Raw genomic sequence first — 26,742 nt, forward strand, 5'->3', positions numbered from 1 at the left:
AGTTATGATTAATTGAATGATTGTTATTGGGATTTTCTTCTCTTTTGATTGTTGTTGTTTTTTGTTTTATATCTGCTGTTCATCTGTTTATATGTTCAAAAAAATAATAAAAGGAAAAAAAAATATTTCCAACACATCTTTCTGTCTTTCGTCTCCTTCCCTCCATTGAACACATAATAACTCATAATTTGGCCAGGAAATGGCTTGAATATACATCAAATGACCCTAATCTGCTTGTATGTGGAATTTGAATAATCATGTTGGCTTTTTTTTGTTTTTTTTAATGTTAGCCAAAATTGTGCCTTTTTGCTCTCCCCATTTGCGAATCAGGCTCATGAGTCATAATCAAAAGGAACACTTTTTTTTTTTCTCCTTTTTTTCTATTTTTCTTCCCCCTCACTTCAGAGAATTGTGGGGCATTTCGGAGCCTCAGCTGCAGGAGGACGCACTCAGTTTGATCAGCTGATGTGGTGCCCACCACTTCAGATGCTCTCCAACCTTTTTCACAAAAAAAAATAAAAAATAAAAAATGGAACTGAGATGCAAGCATTGTTGTCAAAACTTGGGGAAAAAAAACAATAAAATTGAACGCTCTAACGCTGTTGCTAAAAAGCACAAGCAGCATACTGATATATATATATATTATTTTTATTTTTTATTTTTTATTTTTTTTAATCAAAACACAGACATCTAAAGAAATTTATTCATTTATTTTATCTCCGTACAAGAATAAGTGTAATTGGACATCCACTGCAGAAGGTGGCAGTGGTGCTTACACACGTGCACACTATTTACTAGAGCCGAGCAAATCGCACCCTCACTGCTAAAACTAACGCTAACAAAGAGTTAACTCAGGCCTGTTTGCAATATGTTAATACAAAAATTATATATATTTTGTATATGATATAATATTTGTATTTCATAATTTATGAACACGCGCTACGTTTGCTCGTTACCGGCGGATGCTAGCTCATATTCCACCTCGTGATGCTCTCAGGTTGTGAACCCGTAAATGTGTGTCAGCCATAATGAATCGGCAGCACTCCAACTTGTGTTGACAATGCGCGATTGATGGGCGGGGAGAAGACTGGCGGCGTAAAAAAAACGCCGTAAATCCGCCCATACCAGACGCGCCGTCCTCTTTTGGGGGGATTTTCTTAGGTAATTTGCGAGGCGCGAAGAAGGAGGGGAAAAAAAAAAAAAAAAGAGAGTGCGGCTGATTAATCACCGCCACAAAGAGGACAAATGAAAGTCGGGATTTGTACAACCGAGGCGTTTGTTTTCTCGCCGTGTCCCTTTCACAAGAAGCGACAAAACAGTACAACACAGTTTGGCCGGACTGACGAATGGGAAGGCTTTTCCTTTGCATTCTAATTTTCACCGGAGAATCCTTTGCTGTTATCTTCAACAGCACAAAAAAGAAAAAAAAAAAAAATCCCGCTTCTGTTTGGTGGGATTATCGAGGAGCCTGTTATTGTTTATCCAAAGCGCCCAACCTGCCGCGTGTTTGCCTAGTCAGGCTTTGTTTGGACAGCTGAGGGCTTGCTTTCCATTTGTATTCTTTTCCGACAAGAAGTGGCCTGTCGATATTTGCTGAATGCATAAATCCACAGAAGCCGAGGAGGAGTGCTTGGCGGATGGAGCCAAATAGCTACAGTATATCAACGTTATCTCTTTGGGGGGTCTCGACTTGCCTTAAAGCTCACAAATTTTTGCAATCCTCTTCGTTATGATCGACATGCACATTCAATTTTATGTCGGTTGGTCAAACAAATTATTTCTAACTTTCCAAAGGGAACTACTGAGAATGTTTTTTTTTTTTTTGTTTTTTTTTATGGCTGTTCAAGACCCCTAAAATATTAACATTTTCACAAGGAGACACTTTTAATTTATGTAACCTTTTATTTCTCTAGAACATTGAAAATGCATTCACTGCCCTAGCTTACCTTGATTGGTGAGATTTCAGTCCTCCAAAAAAATGATTCCTTTGCGATTCATTTGGAGAAATTCCCTAGCAGGAGTTTGTCCAAGTATGATGATCTCTTGAATTCACCCAAAATGGCTGCTTCAAACCAAAATGGCCGTCTTCCTGTTCATTGTAAGGCATGCATCTTTGAGATTATTTCATGCATCTTGTTATATCAGACCAGTGCTTCTCAATTATTTTCTGTCATGCCTCCCCAGTAAGAATAAATCATCTCGCCCCCCCCCCCCCCCCCCCCACACACACCCTCACGCGACTATAAATAGTATCAATTGTCTATAAAATTGTTATAAGCACACCTCTGCATAACACTGTATCCGTATTAACGAATAAGAGAATACAAAAAGAAAGAAATATGGCCCAGCTTACCACAAAGAATAGCTTTATTAACTGTAACAGAAAAGATTTAAAGTACATCTGAAATTCAAAAATAAAATTAAATCCTTAATTAAACTCTAAACATTTTTTGACTGACCATTTCAAACCATATGATATGGAATTTTTTTTTTGATAAAATCAATAAATAATAATGCATTCAAACTGATCACCAACATTAACTCAGGAGCACAATATTAAAAAAAAACAAAAAACCTTTAACCTGCAAAACAAAAATATAAAATAATTGATGCTGATTTATTTATTTTTTGCTGTGCATGCTCAGTGCAAACAAAACCCCTACACCACCGAGCGAATGCTCCCTGCGCACACTCTGCCAATAATGAGAGCGCCACTACCCCCAAATGTAGTGGAGGTGCAATTGCACTTTATTCTAGGACAGTAAAAAAAATAAAATAAAAAAAAATAAAAATAAAAAAACATGTTCCCCAAGGTCAAACGCGCCCCCCTTGATGGAGCCTCGGGGGCGCCCCACTATTTGAGAAGACCTTTCCGTCCAATTTTGTGTCGATCGGTTAAATGGGTATCAGGGGCTGATTTTTTTTTTTTCTTCTTAATTTTCAATGGGGGGCTTCTGAGGGCATTTGCCCCAAACCAAAATGGCCAACTTCCTGTTCATTCTCCAGCCATTATTCTTTAAGACTTTTTAAGGAAGTACTATTTTCTTACTTTATATACACTATTGGTTAAGATTTGGGCTGTTGTTGACCCCTAAAATATTCAATACACCTGTATATAATAAAAAAAAAATATCTGTAGTTTATCATTACTTTAACATAATTTTTCCATTATCCCCTCCAAGAAATATTGTGTATTGTATCACTTGATCAAGTACTGCATAACTGGATCCAATGCTTTGATGTACACACGGGCAATAGGTTGCCCACACTTGTTCTACTTGAACTATCTGTGTTGTCTACTTTTTTTTTTTTTGTCTCAGCTGTCAAGTTCTGGCAAAATATGAATTCTGTCTCCCAGCGGCTCCTTGGGCCTTCCAATTATCATATGACTGCTCAGTGAGGAAAAAAAAAAAAAACAACGCCCCAAAAAACTGTTGAAGCATCTGAGGAGCTTTTGACAGTGAGATGTTTGACAGTGAGCCGCCCCCTTATCACCCGTTCCATTAATTTCAATACGGTACACGCTGCCAAAAAATGAGACGAGCCACTGCTCACCCTTGAATGATTGCTTCATTCTGAACACAGACACAAAGACCGAATCAAAAGCTATTGTTAATCTGTGCTAACAATGCAGCTCTGCTTACCTTTCGGCTTTGACATTGTGAATATTCATTCAGTCGGGCGGGTAAACTTCAAACTACAATTTCCCCATTCATTCTCATGTTGTTTTCATCAGTATAAAACAGAATACAGTAATTAATCTTTTAAGTATTCGTTTTGTGCCGCAACGCCGGCCTCAAATTATGAAACTGCTGCTCATTTGTGCTAAATTGTTGCCACTAGCATGAGTGACTAATGAGGAGCTTGAATAAAATAAATAAAGAAATAATAATTAAAGCTGCAAGTGGTGACGAAGGGGCATTCGCATCCTATTTCCCATGACGCATCCTTGGAATTATCATCAAACTTTGACACCATGATTCACCCATATACACTTGATGGCCTCGGCCAAAATTCATCAAAATTTCGTCGAACTTCCTTTCTGTTCAAATTTGGGCATCGATCCTTGTGACTTTTTTGTGCACCCTGCTACGATAGATATGACTACGCAGTATGAAGTCAATCTGTGAAAGCGATGTTGGGGTCATTTTTTTTTCCCAAGTGCTGGAATTAGTTCAAAAATGGCGGCCCCAAGTCAAAATGTCATACTTCCTGTTTAATTCTGGGCAGTGGTCCTTGAGAGTTTTTCATGTGTCCTGTTGTGATGAACATGTCTAACAAATGTCTTGTTTATCAGTAAAACTCGTGTCAAAGGCTTATTTTTTACTAACTCTGAAGTACTGGAAGTAGCCAAAAAAAATGGCTGCTTCAAACCAAAATGGCCGACTTCATCGATCATTGCGGGCATGGGTCCTTGAGACTTTTTCGTGCGTCCTATTATGCCGAACATGTCTACCAAATTTCTTGTTTATCAGTGAAACCGATGTCAAAGGCTACTTTTTCCTAACGCTAAAGTACTTGAATTAGCCAAAAAATGGCTGCTTCAAACCAAAATGGCCAACTTCCTGTATCATTCCGGGCATGGGTCCTTGAGACTTTTTTGTGCGTCCTATTACGATGAACATGTCTACCAAATTTTTTGTGTATCAGTGAAACCGACGTCAAAGGCTACTTTTTCCTAACGCTAAAGTACTTGAATTAGCCAAAAAATGGCTGCTTCAAACCAAAATGGCCAACTTCCTGTATCATTCCGGGCATGGGTCCTTGAGACTTTTTTGTGCGTCCTATTATGATGAACATGTCTACCAAATTTGCTGTTTATCAGTGAAACTGATATCGGGAGCTACTTTTTCCTAACTCTAAACTACTGGAATTAGCCAAAAAAAATCGTTGCTTCAAACCAAAATGGCAGACTTCCTGTATCATTGCAGGCATAGGTCCTTGAGACTTTTTCGTGCGTCCTATTATGATGAACATGTCTACCAAATTTCATGTTTATCAGTGAAACTCATGTCGGGGTCTGCTTTTTCCTAACGCCTAACTGGAATTAGTCAAAAAATGGCTGCTTCAAACCAAAATGGTGGACTTCCTGTTGAATTCCAGTCATTGGTCCTTGAAACTTTTTTTGAGCGTCCTGTTCTGATGGACATGTCTACCAAATTTGGTGTTGATCCATGAAACCATTGTTGGGGGCAGATTTATTTTTTTCTTTTTTCCTTCCAGGCGGTGCTACTGGACTAGTGACCCATAATTCGATCTGGATCCAGGCCAAAAGCCGGAAAGCTAAAGGCAGCCTTTTCCCAGGGCTTGGGGCTAATGACCATAAAGTGAATATACATCTCCACACTGTCCTGAGCTCTAAATCTGCAGCAAAGAGCTTGCCCTCCATCACGGGCGGCGAGCCAGCGCTAGATGATTTAACGGCGTTGTAAAAATGCGGTCCCGGACGGAGGCGGGGAAAGTCGCACCTTCAGCGGTAATTTGTTTCCCCCCGGAGGGCCCCGTACGCCGTCTTCCCGGCATGCATCCGCCCGCCGCGCGTTCGGAATCCGTCATCGGCATTCCGGGCGGCGATGAATGGCGAGCGGCTCATTTATTTGCACGGCTTCTATTATCGTATGCTCTTATTGCTCTCGTCCGCGTTGAATACTGATTCTCTTTTTACGAGGCGCTCTCGCTTTAGATCGCATGCCACATCCGGCTCATGTTTAATCATTTATTTAGTTGGGAAATACGGATGCCATTTTTTGCTAAATATTTGCTGTCGTTCCTTCTCGACTGACATACGCTGGCAAATCCTCTAAAGATCAACATGTCTGCGAAGTTTAGACATTTTTTTTTCCGACAGAAAACCGTGCCATGCAATTAGTAGACATTTCTGTTCTTAAATTATTTTTATTGGATATACATTTCAAAAATAAATTTTCATTTTTTCAGCATTTTCAACAAGTTATTCCAATTTATTCATTTTTCACCACAACGTTGAAGAAGTGAAGTTGCTCCGGTGACACTTTGTCGTGAGTGAGTCATGCGAAAGAGTCACTACTGAAGTACAGTTCAATTGTATTTAGCTTTGATTTGCTAAACTTCTTAATTGAATCAGTTTTCGCCCCTATAATTAAATATTAATGTTCAAAGTTTGTATAATGTTTCAACGGTGTGCAATCATATATACCGGTGTATATATATATATATATATATATATATATATATATATATATATAAAAAAGCATATCGGTGACACCTTGATACTTGAGTGGTGTCAGGCCGCATAGCCGTCAGAGCCGCTTTTTTAAACTCCCGTGCGAGCGACAAGGCGGCGTCTCGTTACCTCGGCTTCAATCCGACGAGCTCCGAGAGAGGCAGACAGCTCGTCAAGTTGAGTGACAGCGGCGGCGAGACTTCCTAGCGGACGGTGTTGACGGATCGACAGGAAGTGAAGATTGCAGGCTTCCTTCCAGCACGTACTTCTGTTTTGCTTAAGGCGGGTCAATCAGAAAGTTGGACGGCACTAATATACGTATATAATGTTTTTACTTCAAAATAGCACGTTGTGCTTTAATACAAAACGTAGTTTCAAAGCAAAATCTAGTTATGGCAAAATATAAAATTTTTAAATTTTTAAAGGAACACTCTGATTCAACTGCTAACGTTAGCCACTGGCACTAACCAGAAAGTTGCTTGTATACCAACAAACAAACGGACAAACAACCTCAAAATTTTTGCTTTTAATTATTTTTAAAAAGTTATACAAAGAAATAGCAGGAGCCTTTAGAAGTGTTGTTTAGTGAAAACATGGGTTCAACTGCTTATATTAGCTACTAGGCGCTAACCAGGAAGTAGTTTCTTGAAGACTTCGGCGGGAGCATTTATCTAATATATATGACTGGATAGGCCAAGTTGTGGCGAGGCAGCCATATTGCTCCTCCCAAGAAACGTTTCTCGCCATACCATCCTATACATTTACAGTATCCAAATTGGAGAATATTTGAGGCCGTATTTAGTAGAAACAGCATGATTTATGGTGTTTTAAATTTGTGACAGTTTGTGACAGTTCATGCTGTTTGAAAGCGCAAAATAAATAAACTTGAGTTGAGTTGAGAGTGTTTTAAATTTGTTAAACATAAACAAGAGGACATTTTACAATTTGCCTTAAATACATGTAGAAATTATTATGCTTAATGATGTTTACAGGAGGAAATATATTGTATATTTTTTTATTAAATAATTACAACTGTAATTCAACAAAAGATGCCTCATGCCAAATTTAATATTGGGGTCTGAAAAGCAGCACGTACCGACAAAAAAAAAAAAAAAAAAAAAAAAAGTGAATATATATATATATATATATATATATATATATATATATATATATAAACTTAAAAAATACTGCGATTGACTGGCCAGGGTGTTCCCACCTACTGCCCAAAGCCAGCTGAGATAGGCTCCAGCACCCCCCGCAACCCTTGTGAGGATTAAGTGGTCAAGGCAATGGATGGATGGATGAATGTTAAAAAATAGTACAACGGTATTTTAGGGCCACGTCTAAATATTTATTTATTTTTTTTGACTGCGGGGGCAATATGACGAGAAAAAAACACGCAAATTTGCCGCTTTCCGAAGTGGCAAATTTGCAAGGTTAGAAAGTGGCAAATTTCCGAGTTTATAAAGTGGCAAAAAATGTGAGAAAAGAAAAACTCGCAAATTTGCCACCTTAAAAAGTTGCAAATTTCCGACATTTTTTTTTTTTTTTCTCAAAATTTTGCCACTTTACAAACTTGGAAGTTTGCGAGTTTATAAAGTGGGAAATTTGCGAGTTTAGAAAGTGTCAATTTGCCACTTTCTAAACTCGCAAATTTGAGAGTTTTTTTCCCTCGCAAATTTGCCAATTTAGAAAGTCGCAAATTTGCCACTTTCTAAGCTCGCAAATTTAGATTTTTTTTTTCTCGCAGATTTGCCACTTTAGAAAGTGTCAAATTTTCCACTTGTGGCAAATTTGACACTTTCTAAAGTCACAAATTTACAAGTTTTTTTCTCACAAATTTTCCACTTTAGAAAGTGGCAATTTAGATGTGGCCCTAATACGCCGTCGTAAAATAGTGAGCACCCCGGCACAACCGCCCCCACCCCGCCACCGGCCTGATATTAACTGCCTACGAGCTGTATATGACGTATGCCGTACAGCTTGAATAGTAGTCTGCTGGTGAGATGGGAGGAGCAAGATGGCCGCCCTGTGTCTTCAACAGCTTGCACTGTCATGTATGGGCTATCCAGTCATATATACAGGTCAGTGGGCGGGAGCTACTAACGTTAGCTGCTCGGTGCTAATCATAAAGTAGTCTTCTTACTAATAAACATAGGGACGGACGAACCCAAGGTAAAACAATTTTAGTTCTGGGTAAAATTTTCAATCAAATGTTACCATTGAACGCTTTCCATAAGTAAAAATGTTACATTGCCATAATGCTTTTCATCGCGTCCTATAACCAGAAGTTTTCACTCAGCGGTTCGACCTTGGTGGAGGTCTGCGCTCCACATCCATTCCAGTTTGGATTGTGTTCTGACAGTTCTTTTCTCTACCAGCCGAAAATGAGATCAATGAAAATATAAAAATAGCGCTAATGTTTGGCGGACTAGATTTCTCCTAACCTTTTGGTCCATCTGACTGTGCTATGAAGAATTTTTGAAGGTTAATTTGGCCTCCTCAGTGGAAACCCTGCTGCGTTGGGTCCTTTTACATGACCCTGGTAGAAGAAAAGCAGGGGGTGGGGAAGTGGGTGGCGGGTGGGGGGCCCTCGGTGGGCTACAAACACCCCCCCACTCTGCCCTCCTTAACCGCTGACCCCTCCAGCTGTCTACATTCATCCTTCAACCTCGAGCCATGATGGCAAAGATGAGATCCAGCACCGTTTTTCATTTAATCAAATCAGGCTAAACGGTTCAAAAATAGTTTGTTAGTTTACAGGATTATGCAAAATAAGTCAAAACGTCATTTGAATGCGGTAAAGAAAATGTTTTTTTTAATTATAATATTCCTCTAAGCAATCCCCCCTCTCAGACTTGTTGACTTATGTTTTATTAATTTCCTCCCACTTCCGACCTTTTGCCCTGAAAGAATCCTCCAAAAAAAAGTTCATCATGTTAATTAATTCTGCAACAAACCAGATTAGAACCCCTCCCCCCCCAAAAAAAAAGACTAAAAAGTGCTTATCACCGCTTTGTTTATGAAGACTTTGAATGAAGATGGAGGGCGAAAAAAACGGGGGCTAGTTACTTAGCATTCATAAGGAGCTCGGCTAAGCAAGATAAGTCTTATCAGCCGACCGTAGCGGGACGTAACTTCGTCAAACTGCATTCACCGACTTCCCGGAAAATATTTTGCATTTTAAGATATGAATTACTGCAGACAGTTTTTATCTCCTGCTTCAAAACGTCTTTTTTTTTTTTTTTTTTTTTTCCCTGCCAAACAACAGAAGCTGCATTGGATATTCATTTTTTTAAGCATTCAATTTTGGTCAGGATCGGAAGGAAGGGGCGACAACAAGAATACAGTTTGGGCTTGCTGAAGCGCAACTGGAGATTGTTCATATTTACCTTTTTGATCTCTTAAAGTGGAAGTCAACTTCAAACATTTCTTGATAATAATATGTTATATGTGACCTCACTAGTCTAAACATGACATTCTGATTATTATTACACTTTTGGAATATCAGCTGTGAAGCAAAATCCAGCCTTTTTAATCCATTCAGGGGGCGGCCATTTTGCCACTTGCTGTCGCTTGATGACATCACATTTGCTCAGGCACCGACCAATCACAGCTCACTTGTTTTCTGAAGCTGTGCTGTGATTGGTTGTTACCTGATCCCTGAGCAACTGTGATGTCATCTTCAGACGGCGGCAAGTGGCAAAATGGCCGCCCCCTGAGGATTTTGCTGCTTAACTCATATTCCATTAACGCAATCTTAACCAGAATGCCGTATTTAGATTAGTGGAAGTGCATAGAACATATTGTCCAAAAAAAAACGTTCTGACTTCATGCAGTAGAAAAAAAATAAACAACTTTTTTCCCTTCATCCGATTGCTTCAAAATCCCGCATCTTGCCGTCGGACATCCCGAGCTCCAGTAAACAAACTCGCCGCCGCACAACGACCCGTGAAGGAACCTTTTTTTGCCGGGAGCGGCGTCCAATCCTCTCACGTCGCTCGCTTTCTCGCACGCTTTGCTGGCGCCGCGTCAGCCGAGAGTATCCCGGGTCACCTCTGCTCCGTTTCGCCAATTGTCATTCATTCGTCCTGCTGGGAGTTTGGGCCACTTTGTTGCAACACTGGAGTGAGAAGAGCCTCCATTTTGTGAGATGAGTCAAATCACACTCGAGTTTTGGTCTTTGGACTTGTTTGGCTTAAAAATGGACTACTGTTAGACTTGAGCTCAATTTCTGGTAGGTCTTATCTGGTTGGATTTGAAATTGGTTTCCGTTTTGTTTTGATAGAAAAGTTCTTGTTTTGGGAGCCAGTCAGGTTGTCTCCATGGCAACAAGACGATGTGTTTTGTCAAAAGACAGCAGCCGTTGTATAGTGCATCCAGAAAAAAGTAATTGTTGCCATAAAATCAGCAATATGTAAATTCTGCAGATTTGATTGCAGCCCATAAAACGTAAAAACTCTCCGGCAAAATGACCAAAACGGTGTTCGCTAGCTTTTTACTTCAAGTTCTCGGTAGTTTATTTTTGGTGGTGTTAGGAGTGTGGTGGCCATCGGGAAGTTCGGGAGAAATATGGACCAATAAGTTTTGCTGCACGTGAGCGTTTTTTTTTTTTTTTTTTTTTCAGGGAATCCTGATCATTAACTCCTTTACTCCCAGACATTCAAAGAAGCAATCTTCTTCACTCCCAGCTGTTTTACTGGATTTGGACTGATTTTGCAAGGTCCACAGAGTAATGTTTTCTACTGCTATAAAAACAGGGAACCCACCAAAAGAAAAATTAGTCTCTTCTTTCATCAGGAAAAAATATATATTTCTATCTCTTTCCGTTTTGCAGCAATTAGCATTAGTATATAGCTAAGTTTCATCATCATTCAGAAATGTATTTAGAATTGTGAGTAATTGAGCTTTTTTGCAACATGACCCTGGTTGATCTCTTAAACTCTGCTGCCACCTAATGCCCGTTTTTTTCAACGGTTCTTTGCAGTTGAAAAGCTGCATCACAGCCTTCTGTATGCTCTAGCATAAAACAAAGAAAACATAAAAAAACGTATCAATACATCTTTGGGGCACTTAAAACATTTAAAATAGAACATATTTATACTTTATATACGGGAGCAATGAGTTAATTATTATGATTGTATTCAACTGTTAATACATTTTGAAAACCAGTATAGTTTACAATTTGACAATTTTGATGAGGATCTTCTTGGCCCGCATGTAAACTGAACCGACAGGAGCATTTGTACAAGCGCCTGTGCGCACATCGATTGGACGCTGAGCCCCTTCCGCTCTCCTGCACTAACAGTTTGGCTTTTTTTTTTTTTTTTTCGCGGACGGATCAATGTTGGCGGCGTACCGGCGAGTCGTCCGTCGACAAGAACTTTTACGATTGATTCCCGCCAATCGGAATAAACGTCCGATGTGCGTTTATCTCCGGCGCACAGCAGCTTTTTGGGGGTTTGGGGATGGGGTGAGGAGGAGGGGAGAATAATCCTCAAGAGCCCATCGGGGGTAGGGGGAGGGTTGTACTGTACGCTGGAAAGTGCAATACAAGGTGAATGAAGGCAGGCATGTTATTTATTTATTTATTTGTTTACATACAAAGGAAATCATATTCTTGAAAACTGCCAATGTCTGTACAGTACTTGCCTATTGATCCTGAATTAAAAAAAAAAAAAAAAAAAAAAAAAAGTTTGCTATTCAGAACATCAGAACAGAGAAAATAGGGCAAGATGAAGAAAAAAAAAAGTTTCCCAGGAGAATGTTTTTTTTTTTAAAAAAAGGACTAAAAAGGACTAATCCTACAGAGAATAGGGATTTTTTGTTTTGTTTGTTTGTTTCTACACAAAGGAAGTTCTGGTTTTCTTTAGAAAAAAATTATTATTTTTTTAGAATTTTTTTTTTTTAATTTTACTTGAAAAAAGAAAAACCTAGAATAAAATTACATACAATTATATTTTTCAACAACAAGATTTTTTTTTAAAAGGAAAAAAAAGATTTCTTTAAAAAGAATTACTGTACATGAAAATGAGTAATCTCAGAGATTTTCCTTTCGAAAAAAATTAAGAATTTTACTTGAAAAAAACCTAGAACAAAATTACATAAAATTATATTTTTCAACAACAAAATCATACGATAAATTTTTGTTTTTAAAGATTTTTTTAAAACGAAAAAAAAGATTTTTACAAAAAATAATTACTGTACATGAAAATGACTAATCTTAGAGATTTTCCTTGCGAAAAAAATTAAGAATTTTACTTGAAAAAAAACTTGAACAAAATTGCATAAAATTCTATTTTCAACAACAAAATCATATGATTTTTTTAAAAGATTTTTTTTTAATTCTAAACTTACAATAATAGGTCTAGTCATTTTTGTTCGATTGGGGGAGGGTGCGTTGGTGGTGAAATAACATTATTTTCATACATTATTTTTTTTTGTTTTGGTCAAATCTTACAAAACAAAGGTAACATGTTTAAGGTGTAAAGTTTTAAGTAGTGTTGTTCTGATACCGATACTGGTATCGGCGGAGGTGCCGATACTGCATAAAAACAGTGGTATCGGTATCGGTGACTACTCACAAGTAACATGCCGATACCATTAATTCCAACGCTAATACAGGATTTTGGATGCAGCATCTTGTGTCTTGCTCGTGCACAACATTCACTCATATATGACATGTTCACTGCATGCCGATCTAAGATATCCTATTGGTCCTTGAATGCTCTGAACCAATGGCAGGGCAGCTTTTTCATGTTGAGGAAAAAAAACTTAAGTATCGTTATGGTATCGGTATCGGCCGATACTGCAAAGCTGGGTATCGGTATTGGTATCGGGAGCCAAAAAAACGGTATCAGAACAACACTAGTTTTAAGTCCTCATTTCTAACAAAAATCTTCATCTTTAGATTTTTTTCTTGATTTATTTATTTTTATTATTAATATTTTATATGATAATCCTCTTATGTGAATGTAGTACTATTTTATTAAGTATTTATACATTTTATTTTATTTTTTTTAAATCAATTTTTCCAATCTCAATTCATAAAATCATCCTATTTGCAAAGGAACTGTCACTTGACAGCATTTGGTGGTCTTTCTTGAGCCAATCCATTCGGTGTCCATTTGGTGTGTGCGTTTCCAACGAGCGCGCGCGCACGCGCACGCGCTCCCCGAACCTCCGTCCGTGTCTTCTGACGCAAACTCATGTTAGCTCCCGCTAATCCGATTTAACGGCGACATCAGTCGGCTTTGCACTTGTTATTTCACACTGGCAGGTAGCGAGCATTAGCTGGGGAGGGGGAAAAAAAAAAAGTGTCTCTTTGCTGTGCTTTTCTGATACAATAAGCTCACGTTGGAAAAGTGGGGATAATTTCACCTGCCTGCGGTCCCAAAGGATCACACGTGCATCCAAATCCTACAAAAGGGCTTTTACGACCACTTTTGAATAGACCTCGCTGCCGAGTGACCCGACATATGACATCTATATGCGGATAATGTCTCTTCCATTTGAAGTTTAAAACAAGATTAGTTGAATCAAAGCTTTGCTAGCTCAAAGCTAACACCCAACGCAAATGCCAAAGACATGCTAACGGAACTTCCATCGACGATATTGCGGTCGTTAAAACACTTTAAAGGGATACTTGACACATTGAACAATTTTCAGCAGTGCAAAGTTAATATTTTGTCTAGAATGAATTTGATGACTTCATTATTTTAAATGTACAATTAATACCTTTAAAAAGTGATTTTTCGACTCGCTGTCGACTGATGATGACATCACCTGTGCTGAGGAAGTAGGTAACGGCCAATCATGACTCACCTATTTTCTGGGTTTGGTCAGTAAACTGAGCCATGATTGGTCGTTACCAACTTCCTCAGCACAGGTGATGTCATCAGTCGACAGTAAGTTGAAAAATGACTTTCTAAAGGTATTAATTGTACATGAAAAATAATGAAGTTACCACATTAATTACCGTATAGAGAATATTGTAACTAATCAAAATTCTGACTTTTTTTTTCTATTTCGTTCTAGTAATATTGCAACTATTGTCATAGAAATTCTGACTTTTCCATGTAATATTCCGGCTCCTTTTTTGTTAACATTCTAACTTTATTCTCACATATATAAACAGTTGTGTTCTCATTACATTACAGTTTAATTTTTTAAACACTAAATATATTTTGCACAAAGTGTAGAAAACATTAGAGAAATTCTCACACTCTTTCCTCATATTTCAAATATATTCTCTCAAATCTTTTTGTCGGAAATATATAATTGTATACATTTTTTCTTCAAATATCCAGAACATGTATTCTCACAATAAAACTACTTTTTTTTTTCTCAAAATATTCCAACTTTCTTCTCTCAAAAATGGTAACTTTTTTTTCACCTAACTCATTCATTGCCATTGACAAGTAGACTCGTCTTATTGCATTTTTTCAAGTGGGAAAGGTTCGGCAGCCAATATTCCAGCTAATTCTTCTTCTTCTTTTTTTTTTTTTTTTACTTTATTCTTGCACATAAAAACAGTTTTGTTATCATTACATTACAATTTAATTTTCTAAAGTGTTGCAAGCATTGTGATGGAAATTATTACTTTTTTTTCTCATATTTCATTTATATTCTCAAAAATTGCAACTTTTTGTCATATAATATAATTGTGTACTTTCTTTCTTCCAATATCCATAACATGTTTTCTCACAATAATAACTATTTTTTTTTCTCAAATTACTCCAACTTTTTTCTCTCAAAAATGGCACCATTTTTATTCCACCTAACCCATTCACCGCCATTGGCAAATAGACTCATCTTACTACATGTTTTTCCAACACGAAAAGGTACAGGAGCCGTTCCCTGTACATTTCAAACTTGGAAACAACTTTACTGATGCACAACCGCCACTAGATGGCATCAGTGCCCCATTTTTTTCAATTTGAGGTCATCACAATGCAGCTGCATTTTGTGCAATTGACTTTTTTTTTCTTTTCTACTGCTGATTATAAAAGAACGGAAAAAAAATCAGTTTTTTTTTCGTGGTGAAAGAAGAAAGTCTATTCTTTCATTTTTTTTAAATGAATCTGCAAATATATTATCATTGAGCACAAGATCCTTTGTGTCTTGAAAATATCTCTAAAATGGCTTTTTCCCACTGAATAATTAGGACTTTTTTTGTCATAATATTCCAACTTAATTGTCATAAATTACAATTTTTTTCCCCCACAAGATTAAAGATTTCTTCTCATATCCTTTCCACTCAAATCCTACACTGTTTCTTCTGCTTTCTTCTCATTCACATTCTCCTCTTCAGTAAATGATTGTGAGGGATGCAAAATATTTGCTTAGCAGGAAGTGACTGCACGCTGATGATGACTTGTTATTTTCTTACGGTTAGCTATTAACCGGCACTCATCTGCAGTCTTGACCTTTACCGCAACGCGCATGACAATGAGTGAGGACGGCGCACTCATTTGGAGGTAAGGAGCGCAGACCTTCCCTGTCACTTTTTTTTTTCTTTTTTTTTTGGCCTCCTCCGTCTTGCTCGACTCGCTTCCTCTCTCAAGTGTGTCGGGAATTATTCTGCCAGAGCGCAGGCTAATTCGGCGTGCGGGCCTCGGAACGAGACGAGAAAATGAGAGCGGAAATCTGACGTTATGTAATGAAAGTGACAAGCCGCAGAGAAAACGGATCATGTCGCAACTTATCTTATGTAATGCAGATCTTTCCCAAATAGCTTTTATTTCTATGAAAATGCTTTTTCCCGTAGAGGTGTCAAAATGAATGAATTATTTGGCAGTTAATCGATTATTATCAATGTAATCGACAACTATTTTAACTCCCAATAACGTATAAATAGTTTTTTTTAATGTTCTAAGTGTCCCAAAGACGTATTTATACGTTTGTTTGTTTTTTTTTTTTTTTTGTTCTTTTAATGCTAGAGCATACATAAGGCTTTGATGCAGCCTCTCAACTGCAAAGAACGGTTGCAGAAATGGTAGTTATTACACAAACGGCCAGCAGGTGGCAGCAGAGCAAAGGAGATCAACCAGGGTCATGTAGAAAAAAAGCTCAATTACTTACAATTTTAAATAGATTTGTGAAAACTGATGAAACTTAGCTCTATTCTAATGCTAATTGCTGCAAAACGGAAACAGATAGAAAGATACTTTTTTTCCCTGATGAAAGAAGAGACTTTAATCTTTCTTTTGATGCTTTTATGGCATGAACACAATATTCTGTGGGCCTTGCAAAATCAGTCAAAATCCAGTAAAACAGCCGGGAGCGATCGGGACTGCTTCTGTGAAAATGGCTGGGAGTGAATGAGTTAATCATCGAGTTATCGTTTAGAGTCATTGTTTAACTGAAAATTGTCCAGATGGCCTGATTTCAGCATCTCAAGAGTAATTATTCTGGGATTTCTGTCACTAAACAAGACCAAATAACACAAATTTGTTCATAAATCGGGGGTTCAGAGGCGGTTTTGTCATACACTCCAATGCAAAATAAAATTTTGTCTGATTATTAAATTCATTTCACAATTCCACTTGAAGACTAACAACCACTTTGAGGAAGCTAATAAGGAATAAAGTAATGAACCTGTTTTCAGTTTTTTTTTTTTTTTTTTTTTTTAATAATGTAATGAAATGATGACTTTTTCTCATTAAAAATTTGCATTTGTTCTTTTAGCATTGCAACCTCAATCTTAAAAATCTTTTCTTGTAAATTTACATTTTCTTTTCATTAAAAAATTGTACTTTATTCTTGTAACCTAGGTTTTTTTCTCTATAATTGTTACAATGTGTAAGTCCTCATTTCCAAGAAAAATCATCATCTTTAGGTTTTTTTTTTTCCTTGATTTTTTTTTTTTAAGTAATTATTTTATGATCATCGTCTTAAGTGAATGCAGTCCGATTTCAGTATTTAAATATTTTACTTTATCATAGTTTGTTTATCTATTCTTCCAAACTCAATTGACGAAAATTTGCATTTGTTCTTGTAGTATTGCAACCTCAATCTTAAAAAAAATAACAACCACTTTTTCTTGTAACGTTACATTTTCTTTTTATTTAAAAATTAACTAGGTTATTTTCTCTAAAACTGTTACACTGTTATTTTCATAAATAATATTTTTTTTCTCCCTATAGTATTATTATTTTTTAAAATGCTAACATGAGTTTCTTCCCTTTGTAATATTAAAATTTTATTTTCATATCTTTTCTCAGTCTATGGAAAAAGCCTAGACAAAAAATCTAGAAAAATATGACGTTAAAAGATCTATCAAATTGTTTCAAGTTCATTCTTGAAAACCAAAACATTTTCTCGTTACTCGTTACTCAACTTTTTGTTTTGTTTTTAAAGTAGAATAGTTTTGTTCTCCTATTTATAAAGGAATACTTGACTCAGTGAGCCATTTTCAGTAGTAAAAAGTTAATATTTTGTCTGTAATGAATGTGGTAGCTTTTTTATTTTTCAAGTACAATTAAAACCTTTAAAATTAGTAATTTTTCTACTTGCTGTCGACTGATGATGACATCACCTGTGCTGAGGAAGTAGGTAACGACCAATCATGGCTCAGTTTACTGATCAAACCCAGAAAACAGGTGAGCCATGATTGGCCGTTACCTACTTCCTCAGCACAGGTGATGTCATCATCAGTTGACAGCAAGTAAAAAACAAAAACAAAAAAAACAAAAAACACTTTTTAAAGCTATTAATTCTACATGAAAAATAATGAAGTTATCAAATTCATTCTGGACAAAATGTTAACTTTTCACTGCTAAAAATTGGTCATTGAGTCAAGTATCCCTTTAAGACTTTTGTTTTCTTTTAATACTACAACTATATTTTTGAATTCTATTTTGTTCTTGAATGGTGACTATTTCTTCCTTGTGAAAATCCATTTTTTTTCCCGCTTCTATATTTGGATTTTGTGGCGTCCCGCCAGGCGTCGTCTTTCCCGCTGCGTGTTGGCTTTATCTGTGTCTTCCCACCGCGTCACGGTCTCAAACCGCGTCAGCTCATCATCCGAGTGGTGGGAGGGAGGGATGTTGATGGTGCACATCCATCCCGGGATGAGTCTGCCGGTGCACTTTTTATTTTAACGCCGTGATCTTGCTCTCAACTCCTGAATTGACTTTCAGACGGGATGAAGCGGCGCCCTTGCCGTTGTGTGTTTTTATTTGGAGGAAGTCAGACTGGACGTGAGGACGCGCAGATTCTATTAGAGCCTTGCCGACTATTATTTCCAGTAACCTTCGCAAACGTCTGTTGGCTGCCCTTCACCAAGATCAGGCCTCTAAGCCTGTTAGCCAGATAATGTAAAAACTACTTGGGAATTGTGGGGGAATGCGCGCCGGACAGACTGGCGAGAGGTAAGACCATGTAAAAACAAAAACAAAACAAAAAAAAAACATTATAGGAGCACAGTTTGGAGCTGTTTTTTCCACTCCTCCTCCTTTGTTTTTCTTTTTAATTTGTGAAAATCAGGGCGCTGTTCGGTGACCCGTGAGGCTTCACGTTGCGTCTCCGTCTGCTGGTCATTGTTTTGTTGATGGGTTGTAACTAGGAGTGTGACGATATATCGATATCATGATAAATCGTGATACTTTGTCTCCCGATACATTAGCGATATATCTACGCAAGTATCGCAGTATTTGTAGTTAATATACAGCCACTATAATGGCTCCATTGTTTTTGACTTATTGAGCAATTACTTGGCGGGCCACTAGGGGGAGCACCTCATAAGAGTGGCGGGGAAATGGACTCAAGTCTTCAGGTGAACAAGACACCATGAGCTTAGTTATTATTATTATTATTATTATTATTATTATTATTATTCATTTTTATTTTTGATTTATATAATATATATTCATATATTATATTATGTATATATATTTATTCATATTATTTGTATTATAATATGATTTATTGTTTTATTATTTTTTAAAATTATTATTACTATTATTTATTCATTACTTATTGAGCAATTACTTGGCGGGCCACTAGGGGGAGCACCTCATAAGAGTGGCGGGGAAATGGACTCAAGTCTTCAGGTGAAGAAGACTCATGAGCTTACGTTTATCTGTCTTGCAACTGACTCGGTTTTGCATACGTTTCTATGAAAAATGTGTATTATATCTTCAATTGCAATATTTTAAAATATATTTTATGTTTAAACATTGTGAAGCACACCATTTCTGAGGATTATTAATATTGATTTAATTGGATTTAATCGTTGAGTAATTTTGCATGTTACACAAACACCAGTTGTAATATTGTGTTTCAGTGATGGTAAAAAAAGAAATTATTTTGTCATTGAAAAAACATCAGGTTATGTCTTGAGTAGTTTTATCGTAGATTATCGTAGATTTATTACCTGACCAACATCTCGATAAAAAATGGGGGAAAAAAAGTTTTTGATGCTAAATCATATTAAATAAGAGAATTGACACTGTTACAGTCTGCTTGCAGTGGGGCCCAATTGAGGCAGTGACGCACCAGATAGAGCAAATGGACCTGTGTTGTTTTTATTACCTCCACCAAGGAGAAATCACAAAGATTTGAGTTTCTTCAAACATTACCAACCCAACCTTTGTAGAATTACGTTACAGTCCGCTTGCAGTGGGGGCCAAGTGGGGGCAGTGACCCACCACGCTTTCGTGTTTGCTTAGTTTGCCACTAAAAATGTCCTAATTTGGGCAGGGTACACCCTGGACATGGTTAGGGAGACTCAAACCCCTGACCTCTGGACTGTGAGGCAGACATGTGAACCACTACCGCACCATGCTGCCCTCCTTTTTGGGGCTGTTCAAATTCTGCACGTCCGTTGGCGGAAAAAATCATTCAAATTCCCGTCCTGCCGTTCTTTTGCAGTTTCAGTTTTGACCGCGCTGCATTCCAAGTGGCAAACTGTCAGCATGCTCCAGATAGTGTAGCAGCGCACGGGAAGTCCAACCCGCCTCGCCTTGTGATGCGTTCAAGGGCCCCACGGTGAAACCCGAGCATGGGAACTGCGCAAAAGTCCGTATTTCGAGTGTTGCCGAAGCACTGCGGGCGGTTGGCGGAGAGGTTAGCGGCGCGGCGACATAACAGGAAAGGTCAGGAGGTTTTGTTGGTATTCCGCAGTTGTGCTCTTTCTTTCAAGGCGGGAGGTTGAGGTGTCGGTCGCGGGGGGCCGAGCGCTTGATGGCACAGCGGGCACTCGAGCTTGAAATGATGTGGCTCCCCGTGCCACACGGCTCGCCCGCCAGCCCGCCGTAAATCCCGCTGTGTAAATAAAGATCGGCCTCGCTCCGCCACATCTCGCCTCGCCGCTCTCTGTGTAAACAATGTCCTTCCTCCTCCTCCTCCTCCTCGCTCTGAGCTTTTAATCTCTCGCCATCCAAGTCGCTTCCCATTTGTTGTATAGCGTGTAATGGAAAGCTAAAGATGGACGCCGATCTTCTGTCGAGGGGTTGCGGTATACATCAATACCGGATTTCCTCCGGTACCGTGGCGACGTGCTAAACGATATCAGTATCAGAGGTGGCCGATTCAAGTCATATGACTTGACTGGAGTCCCATTTACGCTGCTCACAAAAAAGTGAAATTTCAGGATGAACCTAAAATGCGGTATAACCTTTACCGGTGAACTTTATTTGACCTTTTCCAAACATTTCACAAGTTTGCACAACTTGCTGTTTACTAACAAGGAGCTGAGAGGCAAAATTCACAGCAGGTGTTGGGAGTCATGAACATTTCCAATGGAGGTCCACTTCTATGCTCATATTCGGATTTTAAATAAACTCGAATAAAACAGCCGGTTTGCCCGATTTTCTAACCCAAACGTTAAACGCATTCAGAAGACTTCGATTGAACGAAGCATTTTGTGTCTAGTGCGTATACAAAATACATAAGCAGATGTAAACAAACATGATCCCGCAAAGAAGCATATTTTTGGAGATCGGTTAATTAGTTAGTTAAATTAACGTGGTGAGTGACATGAATCTAACGTCCTTTATTGACAGTAGAAAGTCAAAAGTTTTAAAGAAAAAAAAAAAAAAAAAAAAAAAAAAAGAGTCAAAAGTGGAAATGACGTTTACTTGCATAAGGATGTTGTCCGGTTTTGATTGGGTTTTGTGTACGGGAGTAAAACTGTCTGCTCACGCATGTAAACGAGTTATCCCGAATGTTTCAGAACCTGGAATTTTGACTTGAACCCGAATATTGATTGCATGTAAACATAGTCGGTGAGGCTGATTGACTTAATAAGGGGTATAATTCACCAAGAATGCATTGCGTCCGGTAATAGCGCAAAATATTGCACCATGTTATTTGCGTCTCGCAAACTCCGTGTGGCTATTAGCGCTGCCGTTAGTGAATTAGATGCTGTATATCAATGAGGCTCATTTGCATTGGGGTGGGCATATTTTGCTTCAACTGTATGCAAATTACCTAATTTACATACGTGCAAATAACACCGGCGCACCGGGGCGCAATCCGGTTGGCAGCACACTTCGTGAGGGATTTCCCATTTGCGTGTGTTTCGTGAATTAAGCGCTCCTGGATTACTCCATTTTTACCGGTTAGCGGCGTGCAAAGGTGCCTCAAAGCTTTCGTGAATATGCCCCTCAGTGTGGATATTGAGGGTTGAAAAACGATCATGTCAAAGCCAAAAGTTAAGCAGTGCTCTGTTGAGTTTGCTTGAATTAGCAGTAGCGTTAGCTAACAGCATTAGCATTACAAGCTGCACATACTTGAATTGCTGAGAGGATTGCTGGGGAATTAAAGTTCCCTTCCCTGATAACTGCCGTCTATATCCAATGAAAACTATGCTTTTTTTTTGCTTTAAATGGATCCTTAATATGCTATTTCATTCATTTATACTGTGCTTTGTGTGTGTCCAGTGGTGATGAGATCATAGGAAATATACATATTTTAAAAATATTTAATCCGTCTAAGGTTGACTTCACAATACAACTGTTGAACCCTTGCTGGTTTTAATGGATTCTTAACAATGCCAGTCCATGCCTGTGAGTTGTGGGCTTGTTACAGAACGGGCGCTCCTGCACAGGAGGTTAATAACTTAAAGGAGCAGCGCTTGCCATTGATGGATTTTCGGGGGGAAACGGAAATTAGAAGTCCACTGATGTGACGTGACCAGAAGGCCCAAATTAGGTGCAAATTAAAATGTTGAAGAGCTTTTAGCATATTTGTTTAAAAACTGCAGAGTGCACTCAAGGAGCATGCACTGGCATTGTCGGATGATCCCGACACTTACTGGCCGTCCAAGCAGATAGTTAACCTTAACTAACCTTAACTTGAAGAGTATTTCTCAGCTTTCAAGGGAATTCTTGTTCCCTGTCTTGACTGGTAACCCATACAGTCCAGTGCGTGATGGGAATAGGCCACAAAATCTCTTAATTCTTTCAAGACTTGATTATTTGTTTACTTTGTGACAAAATCAACACCAGCAAAAAAGTTCAACTGGAGAGTGTAGAGATATACCGCTAGCAGAAGTGAGTAACATGAGGCGCAACTCAGTAATCATCACCCCCAAATTCAGTTACTCTAAGCATTGTGGGATGACGTCATCTATGCGCCAAGTCAGCACGCTGGCGTCACCTGTACATGTTCATGAAGGAGAGACGTTTGTGTTTACAAGTCCCTAAGTTGGGTTTGTGTCAACTCAAGATGAAAATGTGAAGATTGATTGTACACTCAGCACTGTTGATAAAGTGTGATCTAACTTTAAAAAAAAACGACATAAAATTTGCTATATATATTATATGCAGAAAGTAACTAATAAAGCGACTTATAATCTAATTTAGTTTGTTTTAAAATCAAGTCATCAGTAAGGTTATTTATATAAATTATATTATTATATTCTGAAAGTCACTAATAAAGTAACTTGTAATCTAATTTAGTTGGTTTTAAAATCAAATAATCAGTAAGGTTATTTATATAAATTATATTATATGCTGAAAGTAATTAAATAACTTATAATGTAATTTAGTTTTTAAATCAAGTAATAACTAAAGTTATTTACATAAATTATATTATTAAATGCTCAAAGTAACTAATAAAGTAACTTGGAATGTATTTTAGTTTGTTTTAAAATCAAGTAATCAGTAGTTATTTATAAAAATGATATTATTATATATATGCTGAAAGTAACTAATAAACTTCTAATCTGATTTAGTTTATTTTCAAAGCAAGTAATCAGTAAAATTATTCATATAAATTGTATTATTATATCCTGAAAGTAACTAATAAAGTAATGTTTAATCTAATTTAGTGTGTTTTAAAAATCAAGTAATCAGTAAAGTTATTTATATAAATTAATGCTTGATTGGGTTTATTGAACATATAAACATAAACACATCACAAGTGTAAAAATAGAAAAAAAAAGAAAAAAAATCATCATATTATTATATGCTGAAAGTAACTAATAAAGTAACTTGTAATCTAATTTAGTTTGTTTTCAAAACAAGTAATCAGTAAAGTAATTTTTTTCATGCTAACTGTGGCAATCGCTCACCTTGATAGCCTGATGCTTTGATTCATAAAACCTTTTGTGACGTTACATCTTCACCAAGTTAAGACTTAAGTGAGAAAACCCTTTGACCCGGTTTGGAATTGGCCACCAAATCTGTGCTGAGGACACTTCTGCTGTGGCGCAGAGTTGTGATGGTTAGCCAAGCTGACAATCTTGTTCCTCAAGCCATTAAAGCCAAATGATGCTTTCGCTCTGCATATTTGATAGCTCCCCCTATTGCATTCATCTTTGACATGGCCGTATGTAAAATATCCTTCTCACGTTCCAGACGATCATCTTTATTCCACTCTTAATTGCACCGCTGGAGTCCGTCGAATGTTCCATGCTACTGTCGGCTGTACGCGGAGGGAAAGGCATCGGCGGCCTCAATTGCAAATGCGCTCGTCGCGCTGGTGATGCACTTACAATAAAATGTGGGCCGACGTAGCGCGGCGACAGAATTTTAATAGAGCAATTACAATCGGATCTCTGGCATGGCAGATGAAACGGGCCCGCCTAGCCGTCGCCACGGCAACAATTAACAGTCACACTTATTAACTGTCTCATTGCGGAGATTTAATAAAGCCAGCGAGGGCGGGGGTGCTGTTCCCTTTATTGAATGCGCCGAGAAGTGAACCCGTGCAACATCATTTGGAAACTTTTATGGTCATTCATTGTAGCTGAGAAATGAGTTCAATTTGTGGTACTATGGTTATCATTAATTTTTCAAATTTAACAATTTTGTTGAACTTCCTATCTTTCTTGATTAAAATGTATTTAAAAAAAAATAATTGTGATTCTTCATGGTGTCTATTTACTATGGTTTGAGTGAGGTAAGCTCCGCCTTCTTACATGGATGAAATTGAGGAGGAAAATCATCCATGATTTTGATAAAGTGTTTACGTCATTTACGTCAAATTGGATTGCTCATTCGTGTGTCAATCAAATGGACTCAAATCAAAAGATTATATTGTAGGGAAAAACAGACCCTTGATTGGCTGGTGGGATGTAAGACCCGCCCTCTCAAGTAGAATAAAAATTAATATAGCTCTTTTTTTTTTATTTTACAATATTCAGTTAACAATCACAATATACAAAGTAGGGATGTAACGATATCCAAACATCACGATACAATATTATCACGATATGAAGGTCACAATCCGATAATTATCGCAATATTGTGGGGGGTTGGAGATATTTAAAAATTATCACAATATTGTAAAAATAAGAACATACTAAAAAAAGCACAATATTGTGCTTTTGTACATAACAGGAATGCATATAAACCACCTACCATCTCTAATAACAATATTGAGACACTTACTTGCTAATGCAAGAACACATTGATCGCTTCACAAGCAAATTAGGTTCCCCTATTGTTGTTCATCTGACAATTAGCATAGATTTTGAACATAGAAGGCCAAAACATCCCTAATGAAAATTAAATTGCACTAATAAACTAGCCACTAGAGGGTGCTAGAATTGCACAAATGGAAATCAACCTGACTTTTTTAACACGTGTTCCTTTTAAATATTGTGAACATAGAAGACCAAAACATCTCTAATAAAAATGCTAATGTTAGCTTAGCATGCTAATGCTAAGTTAGCATGCTAATGCTAATGTTAGCTTAGCATGATATTGCTCATGTTAAGTTAGCATGCTAATGCTAATGTTAAGTTAGCATGCTAATGCTAAGTTAGCATGCTAATGTTAATGTTAGCTTAGCATGCTAATATTAGCTTAGCATGCTAATGTTAGCTTAGTATGCTAATGCTAATGTTAGCTTTGCATGCTAATGCTATGTTAGCATGCTAATGCTAATGCTAGCTTAGCATGCCCAATGTTAATGCTAAAATTGCACTAATAAACTAGCCACTAAAGGGTGCTAGAACTGCACAAATGGAAATCAACCTGACTTTTTTAACAAATGTGTTCCTTTTAAATATTATGAATGACGACGATATTGTTTTTTTTCCTTTCCTTTCCTTTTATTATTTTTTTGAACATATAAGCAGATGAACAGCAGAAATAAAACAGAAAACAACAACAATCAAAAGAGAAGAAAATCCCAATAAAATAATCATTCAATCAATCATAACTTACATGTTCAAAAGGGAGTAGGAAGAAGTTAAAAACTTATCTAGTCCTACCCCTTTTACTCAATATATTTAAACTTATTTCATTATTAATACAATTTTAATTTACTAATTTTTAAAAAAAAAATTAAAAAAAAATAATAATAATAAATGATATATATAATCCAAGTTATATATATATATATATACATATATACATACATACACACATATATATATATATATATATATACATATACACATATACATACATACATATACACACATATACACAAGTGCACTTAACATATTCACATTTACCAAAAACATATATACATAAATTTACTAAACATATACCATAATACCTATCTAGATCATTTACACATACTCACATGTACATTTTTCATATTCTGGTCTGACATAGATAAATTTTTTTAACTTTACTTTTAAACATTTTTTTAAACTACAGCATTGAGTCACAATTTTTCAGAGCAATTTCCAAATGATTCCACAGATCAACACCTTTTACAGATACACACCTTTGCTTAATATTTGTTCTTGTTTTGGGTTTTTTGTACACACTTGTACCCCTTATATCATAAGGACTGTGTCTAATTTCAAATAACTTCTGAGTACTGTGGCAGAGTAAATTGTTATAAACTTTATACATTATTTGTGCTATTTTAAAATCCACCAAGTCATAAAATTTCATTGCATTTAATTTAATAAATAGTGGATGTGTTGGTTCTGTATATTTTGATCCATTAATAATTCTTAGAGCTTTCTTTTGCAATTTGAAAACGGTGTTAGTATTTGTTTTATATGCCATTCCCCATAATTCCACACAATAGGTCAAATATGGTAATAATAGTGAACTATATAATATATATAATGATTTCATGTTTAAAACATCCTTACTTTTATAGAGTATCCCTATGATTTTTGA

At 37.0% G+C, this 26,742-nt stretch overlaps 1 protein-coding gene across 3 annotated transcripts in view; it reads left to right on the forward strand.

Moving 5' to 3' along the window:
- sgcd (sarcoglycan, delta (dystrophin-associated glycoprotein)) overlaps positions 1–26,742 on the forward strand; it is a 233,126-nt gene that overhangs the window by 69,194 nt on the left and 137,190 nt on the right. The window contains exon 1 of one of the 3 annotated variants that reach the window (XM_077505374.1): positions 18,340–18,576. The exons of the other annotated variants lie outside the window; for them this stretch is intronic. The gene's annotated coding sequence lies outside the window, so the exon portion shown is untranslated. Of the gene's footprint in view, positions 1–18,339; positions 18,577–26,742 lie in introns of those variants that run through there. 3 annotated transcript variants of the gene reach the window in all.

This window comes from Festucalex cinctus, chromosome 18 (assembly GCF_051991245.1).
Source record: "Festucalex cinctus isolate MCC-2025b chromosome 18, RoL_Fcin_1.0, whole genome shotgun sequence".
NCBI classification, from domain to species: domain Eukaryota; kingdom Metazoa; phylum Chordata; class Actinopteri; order Syngnathiformes; family Syngnathidae; genus Festucalex; species Festucalex cinctus.